This window comes from Haliotis cracherodii, unplaced genomic scaffold (assembly GCF_022045235.1).
Source record: "Haliotis cracherodii isolate W230 unplaced genomic scaffold, xgHalCrac1.p SCAF_7, whole genome shotgun sequence".
Taxonomy (NCBI): Eukaryota; Metazoa; Mollusca; class Gastropoda; order Lepetellida; family Haliotidae; genus Haliotis; species Haliotis cracherodii.
Genome location: NW_027266330.1, coordinates 10,659,184 through 10,666,337, shown reverse-complemented (window position 1 = coordinate 10,666,337; position 7,154 = coordinate 10,659,184). Strand labels below are relative to the sequence as shown.

Genomic DNA, 7,154 nt, shown 5'->3' with positions numbered 1-7,154 from the left:
GTCGTAAGTTTATTTAATCTTCATCCAAGATAGCGGCATACTTTTTCATAGATATTTTTGCGAAACAATTAGTCTGTTTTACGTTCAAACATTGACATTTCATTTTGTAAAATTGAGTGATTCAAACTGACACTTTGAAAACACAAAGAATGCATCAAGGATTTCACGTCAAAAATGTTCTTACATAACTGTGGAGTCGATAGCTTACAATATATTCTATCCGAGTCCATGCTGAAGAACTGTGAAACAACATACCTTTTCGATAATTTGGGAAGGATAAAAACGGAAGGTGTCGGCAGGCTACAGTAATGACCGTGACTTTATTGATAACTCAGGGGGAGCTTATCTTAGTTCAAACTCTAGTTGTGAGTTGTGTCCTTTTGTATTCGCGGGGGACACCTTGCTCAATATTACAGTTTCATAAAGCGAAGGGTTCCGCTGTTATATACACATGCACAAAAGTTAAGCGCCACCATATTCATAGTTTCTTGATTTCAGGTGTGGGAATCAGAAATACGAAATATGATGATGTATAACTGAATTAGGCTTCCATAGTTTCATGGACCCAAATTTGTCCAGATACCACAAGGAAAGCGTGCTATACATTCATCAGTAGTACAGGGGCAAGCGTAAATGACTATATTATCTCCACCGTACATATGTTTGAACTCTGTAAAACATTCGACATAGACACACGGTACGAGTCGCAACATTTTCCATTAACAATGGCTTTACGTACGTGTAGGCTTCACTCAGTCATCGAGGGTCATGATGATATTAATTATGCAAGTACATTTAGATTTACGTGGAGAATTGATAAAGAAGAAATATTTCTTTGTAACTTAGCTTCGGACAAGTTTGTATCACTGGTTGAAAAAGCAGTAGATACCGTATTCACAAATATTGATGAAAGTATTGAGTTTATTAGAGAAGCACTCTCCTATGCTGGGAACGAAATGAAGAAAGTGGTTCACGTGGACAAGAAAACACAAAAATGGTTTGATTGGGAATGTCAGTTACTAAAAAAAGAGAGATGTACATGTCTCAACAAATTCAGAAGAGATAAAGATTTACAGTCATTAAGGGAATATACAAGAATTAGAAATCTTTACAAAACCACGTGCAGGGAAAAGAAGATTATATTTTTTGAAAAGAAAAAACAATATTTGGAAGATAACATTAAGTCGTCGAAAGAATTTTGGACAACCCTCCACAAGCTAAATCCACATTATGAGTGCAAAAATAATATTAAAATTGATAAATGGTATGATTATTTCAAAAATATGTTTAGTGGTAATGGTGTTGGGGATGATACCTACTTTGAATTATCAGATCAGGAAACATGTGATAATGACATAACTGCTACAATCCTTGACTCGCCAATCACAAGAGAGGAAATTCAAAAAGCTATCTACGATTTGAAAAACAGCAAGAGTTCCGGCATAGATGGTTTAATTCCAGAATTTTTTAAACATTCTGTTAATATTCTACTCCCATACCTTGAATTACTGTTTAATAAGATTTTAGAAACGTCTTATTTCCCAAAAGAGTGGACTATCGGTGTGATTGTTCCACTACATAAATCAGGATCACATACCGATACCAAAAATTATCGAGGAATTACCCTTCTGAGTGTTTTTAGCAAAATATTTATTTCTATTATTAATAAAAGGCTCACTTTTTGGTCAGATTCATTAGATAAAATTTCGGAAGAACAAGCAGGTTTTATACAAGGGTATTCAACCACGGATAATATTTTCGTACTTAATGCGATTATTCACAAATACATGCAGAGAAAAGGTGGAAAATTTTATGCAATTTTTGTTGATTTAAAAAAAGCGTTTGATTCTGTAAACAGAAATATAATGTGGTCATTGTTTCTTTCAAATGGGGTGAGTAATAAAATGGGTAAACTATTATGCAATATTTATCAAAATGTAAAGTCATGTGTTAAAAATCGGGGAATATACTCTGATGTCTTCACATGTAACATTGGTGTACGCCAAGGCTGTATTCTTAGCCCATTTCTGTTCTGTTTTTTCATTAATGAACTAGCTGCACAAATTAAGGAAAATTGTACGGATGGTATACAGCTGCATCGAGATATTGTTAAGATATTTCTGTTGCTTTTTGCTGATGATATAGTTCTGTTCTCTAGTACGATAAAAGGTTTACAGAATTTGATAGATCAATTGGAGCTGTACTGTTCTAATTGTAAACTCCAAGTGAACACTGAGAAAACGAAAGTGTTAGTTTTCAAAAAGGGAAATAAACTATCAAGTAGGGAAAAATGGTTCTTCAACTCACAACCGTTAAAAATTGTCACTTCTTATAAATATCTGGGAGTAACCTTCACAGGCAGATTAACGTGGAATTACCACACCAGTAATGCAGCAATGCAGGCAAAAAAGATACTAATGGGAATCTTACATAGTTTGAAAACGTTCACTGATCTCTCATATCAAACCTTTTTTAAAATATTTGATACAAAAATTACTCCAATTCTTTTATATGGAGCAGAGGTCTGGGGGCATACTGAATACAGAACTATTGAACTGGTCCATCTATATGCTTGTAAACGATTCCTTGGCGTAAAAAACTCTACATCGAGTGTTATGGTATATGGTGAATGTGGACGTGTACCACTTTACATATTTCAGCATATTAGAATTCTCAAGTATTGGTTCAAGATTCTTAAAATGCCTATTGATAGATTACCTAGAAAATGTTACAATATGATGTTATTGTATGAAAAACATGGAAGCCGCAATTGGGTATATGATGTAAAGTCGTTATTAAATGATTGCGGCTATGGGTATGTTTGGCGTAATCAATGTGTACCAAACAATCCAGATTCATTTTTAGTTTCTTTACGCAAAAGACTTAAGGATATATACTTGCAAAAATGGGCATCGCATGTTTTAAGTTCAGAAAAATGCAATTATTACAAGCTTTTCAAGACAACAATTTCCCCAGAATAATTTTTGTTTGACATCAACTTTAAAAGGTTTAGAATAAGTTTAGCACAATTTAGATGCAGCTCTCATAGACTTAGGATCGAAGTAGGCAGGCATAGAAACATAGACAGAGAATTGATTGTCAAACATTGTCAAACCAATGCTGTCAATGACAGGCATAGGTCTGGTAGGCCAAGAAAGACCTCTAACAGATCTAGAGAGGATAGACATCTTTTCAGGTTAGTCAGACGAAATCCATTTGCGACTTTAAGAGATTCAAGACTGCAGTGGATTACCCATCAGAGACTCTAGTCGATGACCGTTAGGCGTCGCTTCAGAGCGGCTGGTTATAACGCCAGAAGACCAGTAAAACGTGCTCAACTGACTGAGAGGCACATGCGGACATGCGGAATCGTCTGATATGGTGTCGTGCCCGAAGTCGATGGAACTTGGCCAACTGGAGAAGGATCCATTGGTCTGACGAATGTCGAATGCTGCTACGAAATTTTTGATGGTCGAATACGTGTTTGGAGGCAACGTAACACTCGTTTTGCACCAAGGAACATCCAGATGACCTTAGCATGTGTCGGGGGGTCTGTCATGACATGTCATGGGGTTGTGTTTCCTTCCGATGCAAACTTCCGCTGGTGACAATTCGTGGAAACCTGAATGGCCAACAATACCAAGATGCCGTTCTTCGGCCGGTGGTAATCCCTCATTTTGACAACCATCCTCTTCAAACAAGACCTGTTTACATGGACGACAATGCTAGACCACACAGATCTCGGGCAGTTTTGGCTTATTTGCGTCAAGAAGCTATTGCCACTCTTCCTTGGCCGGCCTGTAGTCCGGATCTTAATCCAATTGAGCATCTCTGGGAAAGAGAAAATCAGACATCGTGATCCCCCAGTTCAAAATCTCGCTGGACTTGAAGCCGTACTTCATGAAGAATGGATCCGTTTGCCTCAGAGAGGCATTCAACAACTTGTAATGAGTGTGAGGCGTAGGGTTGAAGCTGTTGTCAATGTCCGTGGATCATACACACGTTACTGACGTTTCTGTCTTGCAATAGACTCTGCACTCCCTAGGGTGTCTATGTGACACTTGATATGGTCTGCTGATATCATGACAGTTACATGACAAAAAAAAGTTTGTCAATGTTTTCTATTCCTGCAATTTCTGGTCTTCGGTAAAATTCCTTTCTGCTCATATTCTTTTGGAACACAAGATAAACTTGCTTTGGGACAATTTTTGCATCACATGAGGTTTACATATACGTCTTATAACAATCGTACATCGCGTGATAATAGTCATCATTAAGTGCCAAAAGTAACAGCTCACAAATATGGTTGGTAGCGCATGTTTTGTGCATGTATATAGTTTCTGGATCGCATTTGTGTCAATGCTTTGGTCTTTATTTTCGCATTTTATAAAATTATATCAATCGTCTACATACGTAAAAAACCTCTAAAGGTTTCGCATAAGTATTTACATCTAAAATCGTGTGGGACAAATTTTAACTATACAGTGTAGAATTTATTGACTTAACAAGGAAATACATGTGATCAAATATTTGTATACAATATCTAATATTTTTCTTGCAAAAGTAATAGTTATTTGTTTCGGTTTAAATTCAATACCTATTTGTTATCTATATCCTCTTGAAAGACATATATTTGATAAAAATTGATTAAAAACTGTCTGTTGAACAATTGCATTCTTTAAAAACAGGTGATTAACGGCATATAGATGTATTCCATTAAATATACCAATTTACTGAAATTTTGACAGCAAAAGTTAAGCACAGATTTTCGTATCGACAAATCAAATAGAAAATGGGTTTCCATGCTCGTTCTGGTTCTCGTCAAAATGTAGCATAGATTGCACCTTGTCCAAAATTCACTTTCCAATATATGTTCGCAGAAAAAAAGTTTATTGAATGAAATTTACTGATCAATATAAAATACACATTTTCAACACAATAATCTTTGCATTCAATAAATCGGTTTTAAAATATTTTGGTCTTTTTAATATTTAAGTCTACATCTTCCCGTTTTATGTTTAATCTTTTTAAAGATATACTTGAGACCATTCAGACAATAAAATTGTTTTAACGTATAGGGTCAACAGACAAATACTAGTAAATGATACTCAGTTATTCCGTCAGACAAGCCAAACATCATTGAACTACGTTCTGGAATAGATTTGACACTTTACAAAGTATATCGCTCCTCAGCAAGATTTAAAGAAAATCAGACAAATCAGTTTATTAGCTCTACTTAATTTAAAAGGATAGAAAATGACTACATTATATGTATGTTCACGTTAACTTGTGGCGTGTTCCATGAGACAACATAACTTGACAATTCTTAAATTATCTCTCTTTGTGAACGAACATTAGTGTCACTTTTAAATTTTGAAAAGAATTTTGGATATAGATAGATAAAAAAATAATTTCATCATCTAAATTACTAGAGAGGCACTTTGCACAGTCACGTACAATGCCTTTACATGAATTGAGAGATTTGTGTAAAGAGACAAGAATCAGTGTATTTGCAAAATGATCAGCTTTGAGTAGTTTCAGAGATTGCTGTCTCTTGCACACTCCACCAGCAGATTGATTTTGAAGCGATGAAGGGGTTGAGTTTGAGAGGTTCACCATCAATCCCTTCAACAACCAGAAATCGTTGCCAAGAATCAATATTTTGTACAGAATCCTCATCACAACAATTTGCAGGATCTGTACCGATATACATTCTTATATTTTTTGTGGAGAACCAGTGATCGGTTGGGTAGCCATAAATAAAAAAAAATAAAAAAAATAATTGACACCCCTGCTACAAGGACGGTGCTGCAGTGGAAGACGATTACAAACACCAGGGTTACAGGCATGCCATACTCGAGCAATACAGACACGGGTAGCTATGTGTGTCAAACAGAATAAAAGTCAAGCTGGTTCCGCCCATAGCAATTTTCTTAAGATGTAATAAAACCTAGAGGTCACTAATGCCAGATTGCCCCATTAGCCACATACACATTTTGATGTTTTCCAAAATTACTATGTGGAATATATATATATATTTATATATATATATATATATATATATATATATATATATATATATATATATTACAAATCAAAGTGGACCATCAAAGTGGACCATGCTCAGGGCATGGCGTGACCAACCGATTGATAAAACCGGGCCCATTCAACCACCCGTCTAGGTGAAGTAAAGGTCAAAGTGGTGTGTTGGGCAAAAGGAACACTGTTCCTCGATCCAGTGCCCTCAACCCCCAGAATCCCTTCCTCCACAGACACAGGGACACAATCCATGGCAAACAGGTTGCTCAATTTAGTTGCCTCATACGACAAGTAATGGGGTGCTGAGGACACATTCTACCCCTAAGAAGTATGACATTATTGGTCTGCCAAAAATTAAGACCGACATGTTAGATGATTTAAGATTAGATGTATATGAATTACATATTCATCACATGTCTGGGTCTTTAAGAAAATCAGGTGGTATTGGTGTTGCAACCAGAAATACTTTTAATGATTTGGTCACAAAACAGAAAGCACTTATGTTATGTGGATTAGGATATCAAAGTCAGTGTTTCACAATTTTCAAGATTAGTATATTGGTATTGTATATGTCCCATTTGAGTGAGTGAGTGAGTTTTACGCCGCTTTTAGCAATATTCCAGCAATATCACGGCGGGGGACACCAGAAATGGGCTTCACACATTGTACCCATGTCGGGAATCGAACCCGGGTCTTCGGCGTGACGAGCGAACGCTTTAACCACTAGGCTACCCGACCGCCTGTCCCATTTGAAAGTTCTAAGTATGTGAACTGTTATGCATTTAATGAGATTAAACAATTCCTATCACACTACCTGTCACTCAGTGATTATGTTAGCCTCATGGGAGATTTTAATGCCAGAACCAATACTATGTGTGATTTCCTTTCACTTGATAAGCACATTGTTGATAAATTTGAAATGGATCTACTAGAAATTATATTAACCCTTAAACAAAATTTGACATTAACAATATAATTCAAACTGTATAAAATTCTGCCGACGAAGGGCAGTATAATAACTAGAATATCACAGATTTACATAAAACTAGTTTGAGAGCATGTAAAAATGTATTATCATTTTGCAACACAATATAAAAACAGGCTATAGATCGCCA

At 35.9% G+C, this 7,154-nt stretch overlaps 1 pseudogene; it reads left to right on the top strand.

Annotated features, from left to right (window-relative positions):
- Positions 1-1,918: 1,918 nt before the first annotated feature.
- LOC139448661 (uncharacterized) lies at positions 1,919-3,269 on the top strand (annotated as a pseudogene).
- The last annotated feature ends 3,885 nt before the right edge of the window (positions 3,270-7,154 follow it).